The sequence below is a fragment of the Hypanus sabinus genome, chromosome 27, assembly GCF_030144855.1.
Source record: "Hypanus sabinus isolate sHypSab1 chromosome 27, sHypSab1.hap1, whole genome shotgun sequence".
NCBI lineage: Eukaryota > Metazoa > Chordata > Chondrichthyes > Myliobatiformes > Dasyatidae > Hypanus > Hypanus sabinus.
Window position 1 is genome coordinate 15,918,602 of NC_082732.1, and position 15,796 is coordinate 15,934,397.

The 15,796-nt window shown below is 47.9% G+C and overlaps 1 long non-coding RNA gene across 1 annotated transcript in view; it reads left to right on the forward strand.

The window, feature by feature from the left end:
• LOC132382005 (uncharacterized) overlaps window positions 1-7,735 on the forward strand; it is a 64,509-nt gene extending 56,774 nt beyond the window's left edge. The window contains exons 3-5 of the long non-coding RNA XR_009508173.1: window positions 6,115-6,229; window positions 6,514-6,643; window positions 6,720-7,735. This is a non-coding gene — a long non-coding RNA (uncharacterized LOC132382005). The remainder of the gene's footprint in view (window positions 1-6,114; window positions 6,230-6,513; window positions 6,644-6,719) is intronic.
• Window positions 7,736-15,796: the final 8,061 nt, after the last annotated feature.

Genomic DNA, 15,796 nt, shown 5'->3' on the forward strand with positions numbered 1-15,796 from the left:
AGTTAACTATTGACCTCCATTCAAAGACATTATGAGGAAGAGGCTGCAGATTCCATCAATCTTTGTCTGTACCAAGATTACTCCTCTTCTCAATTGCTCCATCTACGACCCTTCAAAGTCAAAGTCAGAGTTTATTGTCATCGGCACAAGTACGTATATAAAATCTCACTTGCCGCAGCATCCTATCAGTTACAAAACCACCAGAAAAATAAATTAAACATAAATTACACAAAATTATACAAGAAAGAACAAATAAAACCCTGGTCACCTCCAGTGCATCCCTGATACAGTCAGTGCCTTATATCTTACTCACTGCTCCAATTCCGAGTCTCTCCAGTTACGATCCTGCTCCTTCCACAGCACTGTAATTGCCCTTATAGAAGTCGCAAATGGCATTTTAAAAATATGTTTCTCTCTCTTCAGCCAGGTTTGCATCCACCTTTCTTCTTCATTCCTATTTTGTCAATCAACTGGGTGGGCATCCTTTCATCTGACTCCATTCGCAATCAAAACCCAGGAAACCATTTGCAAATTTTTTGTTTGATTTTCTTACACCTCAGCCTGTATAGTTCCACAGGGATCTATTGATGCCTTCCTTCCATTCCTCACGTAGCCTTCTCATCTTCTGCACATGATTCAGACCTCAGCTTCATCTAGCTGCTCTTTCTCTGACAGTGATTTGTCACACTACTTGTCACAGTGATTGTCTCACCATGAACTCTGTTCCCTGATCACCCACTCACCTGCGGCAACAGTTGGAGACTGAACCAGATTATTTCTGACACTGATATGACCTTTCATGGTAAATCTTCCCTATAGCCTTGATTCCACACCCAAATATACAACACTATTCAGTTACAACCTGTCCTGAATCTGAGTTCCAATTCAGATTTATTTATCACATGTACATCAAAACATACAGTGAAACATGTCACTTGCATTATCAACCAGCACATGGAATGATGTGCTAGAGGAAGTCCGTAAGAATCGCCAAACATCCTGGTGCCAACATAGCATGTCCACAATGCTCTGCAGAACCACACAAGCAGCGACAACACCAACAACGAAACAAAACAACAACAGCAGAACAAGACTTTTTCCCATCCCTCCCACCCACAAACTTACTCGCACAGACACGCCTCTGCCTCTGGGCCTTCTCTTTTGGACTTGCCTGGAACTTGACTTCTGGTGACCCGGCAGACACTGGCCCTTTTACCTCTTGCCTGTGGCTGGGACCCTCTGCCCATATGTAGCTTTGACCCAGGACTGGACCTGGGAGTCGCTGGCCTCATCAATGCCCAATGCCACAATCTCCAGGATTGTTGATGTCGACTGCAGAGTACACTCCTCCTGCGCAGACACTTCCCTGACTACTACCCCTGACCTCTAACTCTCCCTCATCCCTAAACCCTAAAATTTAACTCCCTATGTTGTCACCAAAATCATGCCTATGAACCAATTCTGAGCCACGTCATTGATGGACCTTGTAGCTCGGGACCATCTTGAGTGGAACCAGCATCCTCTGATCAGAATTTACATATTGCTGATTTCATTCACCGTGCTTTCAGTGTGACTGGACCTGACCATTCTAACGTTCATATGCTGAGTTCCCATCTACCTTTAGAAGCATAAGTTTATCCAATGCTGGCCACCAAGTTTTTTGAAGGTTGTGAAGGCTTTCACATGTAAAGGGGGTTTCTTCTTTTTTCTTTGTTACTGTTGGGAAAGGGTTTCTTTGTTTTGTTAAAAGCAGGAATGTTTCTTTGTTGCAAGAGAGTGCTGGAAGCTGGTTTGGGTTAAAATTTACTGATAACGAGAATGGTATTCCTTTATAAACCAAATGAGGATTAATGTTGTTCTTTCTTCTGAGTCTGTAAGCTTTTGTTGACGGGCTTTTGGGAGATCGGCGCGAGGGGGTCGAGAGAGAGGACGCAATGCTGTAAGCTGGGCAAGGAACGGACCCCAGGCGGGGCTCCGAAGCCCGGAGGTACTCCGAGGAGGGGGGATGAAGCTAGAAGTGCTTGGTTGACCACTTTGGAGGGTCCTGAGCTGCGAGTCGAGGAGTTCGGAGGGGATCGAATGGTGACCAGAAGACTTCAGTAATTGAGCTCCAACAGTTGTGCACGAAGTGGTTTGGACTTTGATAAATTTGGTGCCTTTTCTTTATTTTTTTCTTCATATATACTGTATAATTATTAATCACTTAGTTATAGTAGCCTTTATAAATTGTACTCATTTAATCGCATATGGTGTACTGTCTGTTTTTGGGCAAGGCGGGGACATCACACAGCATCCACACCAGCTGATTACCCAGTTTGGTGGGGCTGAAGGCTGCTCCCCCTAGACGAGAACGAGCTGAGCGAGCCTGAGGCGACCCAGGGGGTTACACACACTTACTGGAATAGTTCCCAGAATGAAGGATTACTGTTAATGAAGAAGCTGGGCTTTTTCTCTTTACAACACTACTGAGACTTGTTGGAGGTATTTAAATCACTAAGAATTTAGACCAAAGCAGCCGAAGATGGTATTAAACCACTGAAGTGTCCAATTTACCAATAGAAAGTGTCTGAATACACGAAAATTCGTTGTCCCCAGTGCTGATTCTACCCATTTTAATCCTTTGTTCCAGAAATGATTATTATTCAACCAATGTTAAGACAAGGAATGAATTAGCTGATTGACTGGTTAATTCAGATTCAATAATAGACTTCAAAAGGAAATTGAGTAAATATTTGCAGGTGATAGAATGGAAAGAATGGGAGGAGAACAGATGGAGTGGGATTGATTGGGAAGTCCCTCATGGGAAACAGCACTAACTAGATGAGTCCTTTCTATGTTATTCCACTGGTGGAAACTTTGCCTTCAACTTACACTTAGAAATTCTGATCCTCTAACCTGAAATGCCTAAATTCTAGCAGATCCAAGTCGGTCTCTACATTTTTAAACAAAAATTAGGATCAATAGTCCTCTGGATTGGATCTATCTCTCAATGCTGTCTTTCATTCTGTGAAAGTTTTAGAATAATAAAAGTTTGCATACTTTAAAGCTCTAGTATATAATTTTTACCACTTCATTATTGCATTTTAATGCCTAGGCAGAATCATCTGTATGTCATTACAAGGGTGGTAAAATGGGCACCAGACTGATTATCATTCTCTAAAAGCTTAATAATACCTCATCCCAGCAGAAGTGGAGGTTGGATGGACCAGCTGGAGTATGGCTTGCAAATTCTGTTTCTATCAAAAGCTACATTATACTGGAAAACAGACCAAGAGAACAGGGCAGACTTTGAACAAGAATCTAGTAACTTTCTTAGCTGTGCTGCTGACCATTTTGGGGGCGAGGCGTGCATTCCTCGATCAGTACCACAGACCACTTGTACAATTAACTTCCTGAGAGAAGAAGCTCTCCCCGGATCGCACATGCTGGGGGTGACTGCAAGCCTCTTTGCTGTTGACATGTGCACTGCTAGTGGTGTGGGCCTCCTGTCCTGTCAATCTTCTTGTCTCAGGGCCAAGGATTGCTCTGACAGCTTAAACTAAAACTTTACTTCCAAATGCGTTAAAAGAATTGAAAGCACTGCAGTTCCCACAGGAGAGCTTGCATATCAGGTGCTCAGACCTGTTCTGAGATTTCCTTCCCTTTACTGTTTCATCATGTGGCTAAGAAGTATACTTGGCCCTGATTGAGTGCACTGGATCTGTACAGTGAAATGCTTAGATTGTGAGTGTGCCTTAATTGGCACTCTTTCATGAGATGAACCAACCAGCAGTCGCACCTCCTGTTCTACAGATTAGGTGCTGCACTCATTGTGAATTTAATATGAAATTGAAGTAAGCTTCTGCACCACTTAAACCGGGGAATCTGTGTAAATGTACTGAGCCAGATGAAAACGGAAGCAGAGAGAAAAGGGTATGGGGATTGGTTAGTAGTGTCAACTGCTGTAGAAATATTAAATGCATTGACAATTTATAAATGTTTTATGCATTCTTTAAAAATATTTTTTGCTTATGTAAGCAAATTGAATTAATAATTTGTAATTGTTATAGGATATTTGCTGCATTCCAGAGCTCTTTTCAAGTCATTTGAATGTTGACATTTCTGGTAGAGCGAAGTGAATGGCTTAGTCAGCTGTCAAAGACTTTTTTGGGAGGGAGGTTTAAGGTTTTCTCCCCCTTTTTTTCATTCTGCCCCTCACTTGTGTGATCCCGTTATCTCACACAAGGCTCTGGCAGAAGTGGCAAGCTGTCTGTTTGTATATTTTTCTTCTTTCAAAAGCATTTAGTTGAATCAGCCAAAGGTCTTCTTCAGGAGAGCTGGCAGGCTGCTGATGAAGCACAAAAGGATCGCTGACGAAGAACAAATCGAAGATGTAGGTTTTAATAAACATATTGTGATGTTTCAGGGGGTTGGGGGGGCTCCAGCTTGGTCCTGAAGCCATGGTTCTCCAGCAGGGAAGCTCCAGAAAGCAGACCAGGCACTCACCAGCCACCACTGGTCTCACAAGGGCCTGCCGCCGTGCAGCACGCCCCACAGCGGCCCAGCGCCACACAACTGAACCATGAACAAGCAACGATGACGGCCCTTTGCATGACAGCTGGCGACAACCTCCCCATTGTGGACCCCGAGCAGCTGCACAGCCAACACGTGAGCAATCCTGTGCTGGCCCAGCGTGGAACGACAGCCGGAACGGGCAGAGGTGTCCCGCCCTAGATCCAGAGATCAAAGCACGACGGGTTGCCGGTCCAGAGATGGCAGATGTCCAATGGTGACCGGCCAGCACCATGCCGAGGTGCTGCGGTCAGTGTACGGGCTGGTGGGGGCCGGCCATTTCGGTGTTCAAAGACATTGCGTGAATGCTTCTGCTGGCCTGGATACAGGCAGGACGTGGAGCTGTTCGCACACTGCTGTGAAGCTTGCATGTCCCAGAAGGGGCTGGGCCGCCAGTCTCGGGTGCCAGTGCAGTAGTATATGGTGGGGATCTCAGTATGGGTCTTTTGCCCCACCCGGAAAAAGGGACTATTTTCCAGGACTTCCCAACCGGAAGACCACAGTCTGTGTGGATTGGTGATAACATATCCTCCTCGCTGACGATCAACACTGGCACACCTCAAGGGTGTGTGCTTAGCTCATTGCTCTACTCTCTCTATATCCATGACTGGCATAGCCAGGCATAGTTCAAACACCATCTACAAATTTGCTGACAATACAACCATTGTTGATAGAATTTCAGAAGGTGACGAGCGGGTGTACAGAATTGAGATATGCCAACTAGTGGAGTGGTGCCGCAACAACAGCCTGGCACTCAACGTCAGTAAGGCGAAAGAGCTGATTGTGGACTTCAGGAAGGGTAAGGAGAAGGAACACATTCCAATCCTCATAGAGGGATCAGAAGTGGAGAGAGTGAGCAGTTTCAAGTTTCTGGGTGTCAAGATCTCTGAGGATCTAACCTGGTCCCAACACATTGATTTAGTCATAAAGAAGGCAAGACAGTGTTTATACTTTATTAGGAGTTTGAAGTGATTTAGCATGTCAACAAATACACTCAAAAACTTCTATAGTTGTACCGTGGAGAGCAATCTGACAGGCTGCATCACTGTCTGGTATGGACGGGCTACTGCACAGGACTGAAAGAAGCTGCAGAGGGTTGTAAATCTAGTCAGCTCCATCTTGGGCACTAGCCTACAAAGTACCCAGGACATCTTCAGGGAGCGGTGTCTCAGAAAGGCAGCGTCCATTATTAAGGACCTCCAGCACCCAGGGCATGCCCTTTCCTCACTGTTACCATCAGGAAGGAGGTACAGAAGCCTGAAGGCACACACTCAGTGATTCAGGAACAGCTTCTTCCCCTCTGCCATCGATTCCTAAATGGACTTTGAATCTTTGGACAATACCTCACTTTTTTAATATACAGTATTTCTGTTTCTGCACATTTTTAATCATCTATTCAATATACGTAAGTGTGTTGCCTTTATGGCATTTGTTTAGTTTATAATATTTTCGCTTTAGTAATTCGTTTGTTAGCATTTTTTAGTTAAAGTTAGGATTGTTTAAAGTAAATTCATTGTCTGCAATATATTGCGGCATGCGATGACGTCACACCCGGTTTCGCAGCGTCTTGTAGGAAAATACCAGTTTGGAGGAACGGGAAGGACGGGGCTCACATGTGCAGGATCAGCACAAGAAAAGTTTTCTTTCTACGCACTAAAAACATCAGTGAAGCAACGCCGTAAGTTCATGAGATAATCGATGTGTTGAATTAGAAATGCTAACGTTGATTCTGTTAAAAGTAATGATGGTTGATAAGGTTTATGTTTTCGTTAGTTAAAGAGTTGCGGATAGTTTGTGTTGAAGTGTATTTAAAGCAATCAATGGTGTAGGTAGGTTCTGACTGTATGCTGCATTTTAATGTAATGTAGTTGTTGTAGTTTACTTTTGCAAGTATTTACGATGTAATTGTGATATCAAGAAGGAAACAAATACTGTACAAATTTTGTATTGTTTTACCAACAGTTTTCACCAGACGTTAATGTGGAAGAGTGAACAGTAAACGGTTAATCTTACTGCGATCCTGTTTTCATTGACTACGGTTTATCTCGGTGTTTAGTTCAGAGTTCTCTTACACCTGAGCGAGAACACTACAGTAAGTGATTTACTTGTTTATTTATTATAATGTTTTATTTTATTTATTATTTTTTCTCTCTCTCTCTCTCTGCTAGATTATGCATTCCATTGAACTGCTGCTGCTAAGTTACATGCCGGTGATAATAAACCCGGTTCTGACTCCAGGCTGGGAAGCCTCTGGAAGGGCCGGGAGAGGTGCTCGATTGCATCTCTGATGTGGTCTTCCAGGTGCAGGCGCCTGAGCCGTGGAAGGCTGTCATGCTGCACTGGGACTGGCTGGCACCATGTTGGCCCTTGGCCACCAGTAACCCAGCAAGCCTGAAGGAAGGAGGTGACACCCTGGGCACCCTACCTCTTGCCTCACCCAGGCAGGGTCTCTTCTGGAGGAGGTGACAGAACCCCCCCCCCCCAGTGCCCCAGATGGCAACATGGACCCCACCAGGTCTTTTGGACTTTGTTACGGACTCTGGGGCTGCTGCGAACAGCTGACCCTCAGGTGGGGACAGGGTGATGTTCCGGGGGGAGTGGTCAAAGCCTGCCCCTGCATTTCTAATGATCAGCACAGTTTATTATTCTTACATTAAAATGCTTTTGTGGGATTATGGCGGGGAGCTCCAGTTCATTTATTGTTCCATTTTAGCTTGGGTTATGCAGCTGTTCATTTGTGTATTTGTGGGTCACCCTGACTGTAACCGGGGTGTGTGATGGTCACCTGCCCCGTCTGCACGAGACTGATTGGGTCATGGTGCCCGGTCTGTTTTGTGTTTATCGTAATAAAAGGGTCGCTGAGCTAACGAGCTTCCTCGTCCGTCATTATGGACCAAAGGCTCACCACCAGTATTGAGGAAGGCAAAAGGTAAAGAAGGGATTAAACAGGGAGCACCTTCAACAACCCCGAGGAAGCTTTCATTTTGTCCCATCCCCTTATTACCTTTGACAGCTCCTTAGACATTATTTTCCTCTCTGAGAGATTCGTGTTTCCAAAGACAGGAGAACTGCAGTAGCTTTCGAAGCTTTGTTCAGTTGCCTCTGCTCACTACCTGTCTGCGGCATGCCAAACTCCTCGGGAAATGCAACCTGATCTTTGATTTCTCTCTCAGCGTTTTTTTGTTGTGACTCCAATTGCAATTATCTGACGACGAAGAGCCAGGAGACTGTAGATCACGGTGAAGTTATAAACCAATGCAAGTGATTATATTTGGGGACGTAATGGGATATGTTAGAAACAAAATAAAAGAGCAGTATATATTCAATAATCAGAAATAGAAAGCAAATTCTGGAAAGAGTAGGTTTTCCCGAAACATCTGGTGCTGCTATACTGAAACAATTACCATAACAAAAAGCAGATGAGATTTGGTATAGTCCTGCTTTCAAAAGGTTAGAGATTCCCTGTAGCATAGTTAACCACTCAGAAATGTACATGGAAGCACTTTGAATTGATGCCAGTCTTTAGTGAAAGGAGACACCGCAGAATATAAAGTGTAGAGGACAGTCCTAACTCCTCATTAGTGGAGTGTATAATTGTGGGCCTGGCCAGTCACCCGCATTGGAGAAGAGGTTTTGTTGAGCAGCTTTTACGATGCAAGCAAATGCAGCAAGGTTTGCCGTGCTGGAATGGCTGAGCCAAATTGATTGGGGACTCGGTTGTCACAGTAGCACAGCTATTACAACTGCTGCTTCACAGCTCCTGAGGCCCAGGTCCAGTTCTGATCCCTGATGCTGTCTATGTGGGGATACGAATGGACAATAAACTGGATTGGTCAAAGAACACTGAGGCTGTCTACAAGAAGGGTCAGAGCCGTCTCTATTTCCTGAAGAGACTGAGGTCTTTTAACATCTGCCGGACAATGCTGAGGATGTTCTACGAGGCTGTGGTGGTCAGTGCTATCATGTTTGCTGTTGTGTGCTGGGGCAGCAGGTTGAGGGTAGCAGACACCAACGGAATCAACAAACTCATTCGTAAGGCCAGTGATGTTGTGGGGGTGGAACTGGACTCTCTGGCGGTGGTGTTTGAAAAGAGGATGCTGTCCAAGTTGCATGCCATCTTGGACAATGTCTCCCATCCACTTCAAAATATACTGGTTAGGCACAGGTGTACATTCAGCCAGAGACTCATTCCACCGAGATGTAACACTGAGCGTCATAGGAAGTCATTCCTACCTGTGGCCATCAAACTTTACAACTCCTCCCTCGGAGTGTCAGACACCCTGAGCCAATAGGCTGGTCCTGGACTTATTTCCACTTGGCATGATTAACTTATTATTATTTAATTATTTATGGTTTTATATTGCTATATTTCTTCACTATTCTTGGTGGTGCGGCTGTAACGAAACCGAATTTCCCTCGGGATCAATGAAGTATGTCTGTCTGTCTGTCTGAAGTCTGTCTGAAGTCTGTATGCTCCTCCTGTGAAGATGTGGGTTTCATTCCCGTACTCTGGTTTTGTCCAACTCCCAAAAGACATGCAGGTTGGTAGTAAATTGCCCCCGGTGATAGAATCTGAAGGAGAGTTAATAAGAATAAAGGGAAAATGGAATGAAAGCAAGATTCGTACAAATGCTCAGCACAGACTCAGTATGGTGACAGGCCTGTTTCTGTGACTCAGTTATGCTGGGCATAAGGTGACAGAGCAATGAATTTGTATCTAGCACAACCAATGGGGGAACTATGGTAGAAACTTGCTCATGCAACTCCAGGAAGCAGTGTTCCATAGTTTAAATTGTGTAACACAGAGTGTGTACATCTGAGCTCTTTATGCCACATATATCATCAGGACTCTCATTCTCCTGTGCTTTCTGGTGTTAAATTCCCCCTGTAGAAACTACAGAGGCAAATTTATTGCCAACGAGATTTTCAATCTCTCTTATCTGAGGATCGTAAGCATTTACTGAGGCGACATTTGTGTGTTTTTTTTTCCTGGCTCCATTTTCCCTGGGACCGTGCCACTTAAGGAGCTAACCCTTAGACATTGGGCCTCGTCCTCCATTGTGACATTTGCGCACAGTCTGTCGTGACATGGAGGTCAGGGGGAGGATCGCAGCCAGTTTCCGTTCCTGCTTCTGCTGACATCTGCCACTTTCCACAGTTTGCTGCACTGCAGGGAGAGGTGACTTCATCCACTTGTCCATCAGCCTACGGGAGCAGAGTGGGAGTGGGCGTCTGCAGGCTTCCATTCTGCAACACTGAACAGTAGAGCACATGAGTGGGTTCTTCACTGCACAGTATTGTTTGGGTGATTCAACCCAGCATTCGAAGTTCTCCACAGTAATCTCCTGACAGGGGGCAGGGCAGGGGTGGCTGCGGCTGAAAAGTCTCCGGCATTTCCCTCACTAAGAGAATGCCTCTGTGTTCAGTATTATTCAAAGGATTGTCCACAGCAAGCACTCTCCACCTTTTCTCATTAGTGCAATATCTGCCCACTCCCCCACCTACAGAGATGCGATAGTCCCTTCCAGGACTGCCGGGGAAGACTGCATCTATCGTGATGTCCTGGCCAAGAAAGCACACCAGAGCCTCTGCTTTCTCAAGAGGCAAAAGAAACACAGCGTTTCGACGTCGACCCTCACTTATTGTATAGCTTCACCACAGCAAGCATCCTCACTGGATGAATCATGGCTTGTACGTCAACTGCTCTGTCTCTGACACAAGAAAGTGCAAAGAGTTACTCCCTTGGTAAAGCAGCCAGCATTCTCAAAGACCCCAGTCACCCAAGACATTCTTTCTTCTCTGCATTCCCATAATAGAAGAAACAAAAGCCAGAAATCGCGTACCACCAGTCTCAAGGACAACTTCCATCTCACTGTGATATACCCATCCCCTCCACCTGACATCCATCCTCTTAACCACTTACCCCCGTGTCTGTCTACACACCCGGCTATCTCTATTCCCAACTCTTCCCCATGCATGCTGCTTTCTCTATCAGCCACCTTAATTCCCCTCCCTTCTAGCTCTGCGCCCTTCGCTAGCTCACCCCCACCCTTTCCTCTATCCAAAGCCTGCCCCAAGTGTCTGGGAACTTTGGCAACCAGTTCCCATTGAAGGACAGGCTATCTTGTCTCCCCAATCACACCTGCAATAGTGTTCCGCACATCACTCTCTCCTTGCTTTGGGTAACCAGTTACATGGCTTCCTTTTAAATTATGATATAATTTATTCTGCTGTTCAGACTGTGCTGTTCACTTGGGCCTCACCGGCCAAGTCCCTTTGCTTGCTGGGATGCTTGCTTCACTCAACAAACTCTTTAAAACCAGCGTCCATTTACCCCCTTTCAAATAGTTTCTCGAAGTCCAGCCCTACGTCCCCATCACGAGAGGTGATCGTGGGTAAGGCTGGCCAACTGGTGACGCTGTGTAGGTCAATCCCCTGTACAGTGGATGCAATGGATTGCTGAAGCATTGACGAACTCCAACCAGACCATCAACTACAGCGGACGGCGGCGTTGGGAGATCTTCAATGGCTCATGCTCCACTTAGGAGCAAAGGACCCAAGTAACAGCCATTCCAATGCCTCAGCTCATGGAGTTATTCTTTCAAGCTTTACTCCCCCTTCCACATCTTATTTGACATTGGACATTGAGTCCAAGGGTTGGGATGCTACGTTACAACTTCACATTTGGAGAACCTCATGCAGTCCTGCCTGCCGAGCCGCCGGAAGGATGTCATCAAGCGGGGAAAGGCGCAGAAGCCATTCAGGGCGTTGCCAGGGCTGGAGGGCTTGAGTTGAAAGGAGAGACTGGATAAGGTGGGGCTTTTTCTTCCCCTGCTCAGATACTGACTCACCACACAGTCTGGATGTTAACTTGGAGATGAGATCTTTTTGCAGTGAATCACACGCACCGGTCGCAGACGTGGTGAGAGCAAGAAGGCAGTTGCCTCAGATTCTCAGAAGGCAAATACGTAGCTGAGATCAGGGCCAGTGGGCCCTAAATGGACATTGAAGTATAAATGTACAGGCAAATACTGATGTGAAGTAGAAAGCAAAATGCTTTGTTCTAACGTGTTATTTTCGTTCTTAAATTCATGGTGCGCTTAATGCTTTGGAGGGGAATAATGCAGGGAATCAGAACTGGGGGAGGGGTGAGAGTGGGCGAGGAGTCGAACGTAGGGTGTGTGTGAGAAGATCTGGTGAAGATGGATGATTCACCATTCATGCCGTTGGGCTGTAGACTATCCGGGCAGACCTCGTCTTTATTTAGCCTCACTCCGGACCTGGAGGAGGCTGAGGACACCGAGGCGGATGTGGAAACGAGGAGGGGAGCTGAAAGGCTCGCAGCAGGGAACGCAGGGTGGCCGTCGTCGACAGAGTGCAGCTGCTCGGCGAAGCAGTTACCCCGTCTGCGCTCGGACTGGCCGACGCAGAGCACAGCACCTGGGTTTGCCAGCTTGTTTCCCCCTCCCAGTTGGTCTATCTATCATTCACACATTCAGTCTCTTTGCCCTCTCCTGCACCTACCTCCCTTATCTGGTTCCACTCAGTTTCTACAACCTGTCTTTTGTTGTCCTCACTATCACCTCCCAGTCTCTGTCACTGTCGCCACGCCTCCCCGTGACCTGTCTCTATCTGCCTATCAACCCCTCCATCCCAGGCTGTACCAGCACCTCCCTCACCCCTTCTTACTGGCTATCCATCTGCACATTCTCAATACCGATGTAGGTTTTTGTATCCAATATTGACTACCCCTTATCCCCCACAGATACTGCTCAATTCACCGAGTTCTTCCGGCAGTTTGACTTTCGCTCTGTACCTCAGCATCTACAGTCCAATTGTCTGCATTCAGGAATAATATTATACTGTGGTGCTCCAGGGGGCCGTGGCCAACAGCCCACCCCAGCATTCCTAATAATCAGCACTATTTATTGTTCTGGTTTTAAAATGTTTTTGTGGGATTATGGTTTGAAGTTCAAATTTATTTATTGTTACTTAGCCTAGGTTACACAGTAATTCACATGAATGTTTGTGAGTCACCCTGACTGTAACCATCGCCTCCCCTGTCTGTGCGTGACTGAGTGGGATCTTTCCCTGGGTCCGGTCTGTTTTTGTGCATGTCGCTACAAGGATGTCAGCTGAGAGAAACGAACTCTTCTCATCTGTCATCATGGGCCGGGCCGGGCTCCCAATGGTAAGACGCTGACCCAGACGGGAACCGAGCATCGTGCCTTTCCAGGGAACCCCGATAGGATGAGCATTCCCAGGCTTCCCAACCCGGGGGAAGTAGCGGAGCAAATTACCCGTCTCCCTCGAGGCCCACACCAGGGGTGGGCAACGTGATGCCGCTGGGCCTTGGAAATTCCTGCCACAAGGCCCACGCTGAAGCTCCCCGGGTACAGTGGTGCCAGCGGCCTGGTGTCTTACCTGGCCCAAGTCGAACTTGCCACCTGGAACGGGTGGAGCCCCACCGAGACGCCAGCGCGCATTGCCCTAGCCCTGCAGGGGGATGCCCTGAGGGCCCTCCTCGGCCTAACGCCGGCTGAGCAGGCGCCGGGGTGACGTTTTGGGCAGAGGTTATTGGAGGAAGCAATAAGGGAAGAGCTGTGAAACAGACGGCGTTGTGCGGGAGAAAGCCACTGTGCTAGTCGTGGCTACCCCCTTCCCTCCCGTGGCCCAGGAAGAGGTGGCCCCCACAACTTTGTAAGGGCACTGATGCTGGAGTGCATTTGGCAGCACGTTCACCTGACATCACCATCATCGCTGGCAGAGGCGGAGAAGGCAGAAGCCATCTTAGACCCCCAAGGCGTCCCAGCGTCGCCCCGGGCTTGTGCCGACCTTGTTGCGTGCCATGGAGCGGTCTCTGCTATCTCTGGTGTGGCGAGGCACACAGATCTGCCCCACACCAAAACCATCGGGAAATGCCAAATTCTTCCAGCAGAATCCCTCTGTTGTGGCCTCTCCAGGTGGGCCGTTTGGGTGAAGAGCAAGGTTTATACGTGGACTGGAGATGGAGGGCATCAGATGTGCGTTGGCGGACAGGGGCTGAACCATCACTATTGTCCGTCCCAGTGTCCTCCCCAACATGGACCAGCCATCCCTGCCTGGGTGGACAACGATGGCGGTCCGGCTGGCTATGGTCACTGGCGACTGTGTTGCGACGAGAGAGAAGAGGTGGCTGAGCATCACAGTGGAGCACCAGGACGATAGCCAACGTCCGGGAGCCCTGCCTCAATGGCCTGGACCTGCTGCCCACTGGGGGGGCCCGTGTGGATGTGTCGGAGGCAACGCCCCACCCCGGTGCTGAAGCAGTGGCTCTCGTCAGGGCAGCTCCGGGGAGCAGGCGCAGCTGGGGCCTAGGGCAGCAATGGCCACCGCCAGTCTCTCAGGGGCAATGCAGCACACCCCACAGCAGCCCTTCGCAGCCCAGCTGAACCGGGGCAGGCAGAGGTGGCGGCTGCCCGCGGGGCGGACCTCCCCTCCTGCACGGCGAGGAGGTGAGTGAACCCGCGCTGGCCCGGATGAGGGGATGGCCGAGCGTGGGATGCTGGCCGGAGTTTGCCATCCAGAGACCGAAGTCCTATGATTTCAGTGGGGTTGCTGTTCCACCGGTGGCAGCTCCCCAAAGGTGACGGACATTTCCTGCAGCTGGAGCTCGCCCCGGGGACTCCGCGCCACGGTGCTGCGGTCGGTGCACGGGCTGGTGGGTGCCAAATATTTCTGGGTTGCAAAGACGTTGGGCAAGCTGTGCAAAAGCCTCTATTGGCCTGGGTACGGGCAGGACGTGGAGCTGTTCATGCACTGCTGTGACGCTTGTACGTCCCAGAAGGGGCCGGGCCGCCAGTCCAGGATGCCAGTGCAGCAGTATATGGCGGGGGGCCCATTAAGAGAAAGGTCCATTGCACAAGCTGGGAAGGAGCCAGGAGAGGTGCTCAGACACACGTCCGACGTGGTATATTGGGTGCGATTGCCTGAGCTGCAGAAGTCATGCTGCATTGGGACTGGTGGGCCACTTGGCCATCACCAAACCCACAAGGCTGAAGAAAGGAGGCCTCTAGCCTCACTAAACAGTGCCTCCCCTTGGGGGGGGGGGGCTACAGAAACACCCCAGCTCCCCAGGCGGCAATGTCACCCGCCACCAGGACTTGGTTGTGGACTCTGGGGGTTGCTGTGTGGCGCTCCGGGGAGTGTGGGTGACAGCCTGCCTCTGCATTTCTAATGACCAGCACTATTTATTGTTCCTGTTTTGAAATGTCTTCATTGGATCATGGTGGGATGTTCAAGTTCATCTGTTGTTACATCTTAGTTTGGATCAGGGAGTTATTGTGTTTGCGGATCACTCTGACTGTAACTGGGGTGTGTAATAATCATTTTGCCATCTGTATGTGACTAACTGGCTTCTCTGCCCTGGTCACAGCATTCTGGTTGGGTTTTGTGCTTGTCGCGATGAAGTTATCAGTTAAGTAAACAAGCTCTTCTTGTCTGTCATCATGGACTGAATGTTCACCACAATATGTTAAACCAGTTTCTACTTCTATGTAAAAGTCTCATGTGTCTTCATCAATTCTATCCCACCTTGCTTCTCATGTGCAATTACCATCCAATAGTAGATGTGACAAATAAAACAAACATTTACCGCTTCTGGGTGCTGAAACAATGAGCACCTGAACTGGTGACCTTATCTGACAGACTTGCCCTCAATACATTTTATCAATCGGAAATTTATTGATTCAAGTTGAGGTTCATTTCCAGCAAGGATGCTGCACTCTGCTCCCATACCTGTGTTCATTGACCATAGAAGGACAAGCCCACAAGAAGCAGAAACAGTAGCTGGACATTCAGTCATTCAGCCCTTCCAGCCTGTTCCGCCATTCAACATGATCGTGGCTGATCTGGTGAAAAGTACTTGTTGAGCAGTAGAGATACGTTATTGATTCCTAACTGAGCAACCAAATTGATAGCTCAAAAGCCACAAATTCATGGACATAGGTTAGGCAGAGAATGAGATGTAGTTCATTTCCCACTACCCTGACTCTTGGAATCCTGCTAGCCTCCCATGATTGAACTTGCCCCACCCACTCCACTTCCTCTGAGGTTCAAGGCCAACCCCTGCTGACCGCTTCCCAATATTTCATTGCCTGCTCTTGCCGGATTAGAACACTATGATTATTTGTGTTGTTATGAACTCAGTAAAACTGAGGCATAGTTTTAAGTGCCTGTTACAACGTCACAAGTTTGGCGCATTTAA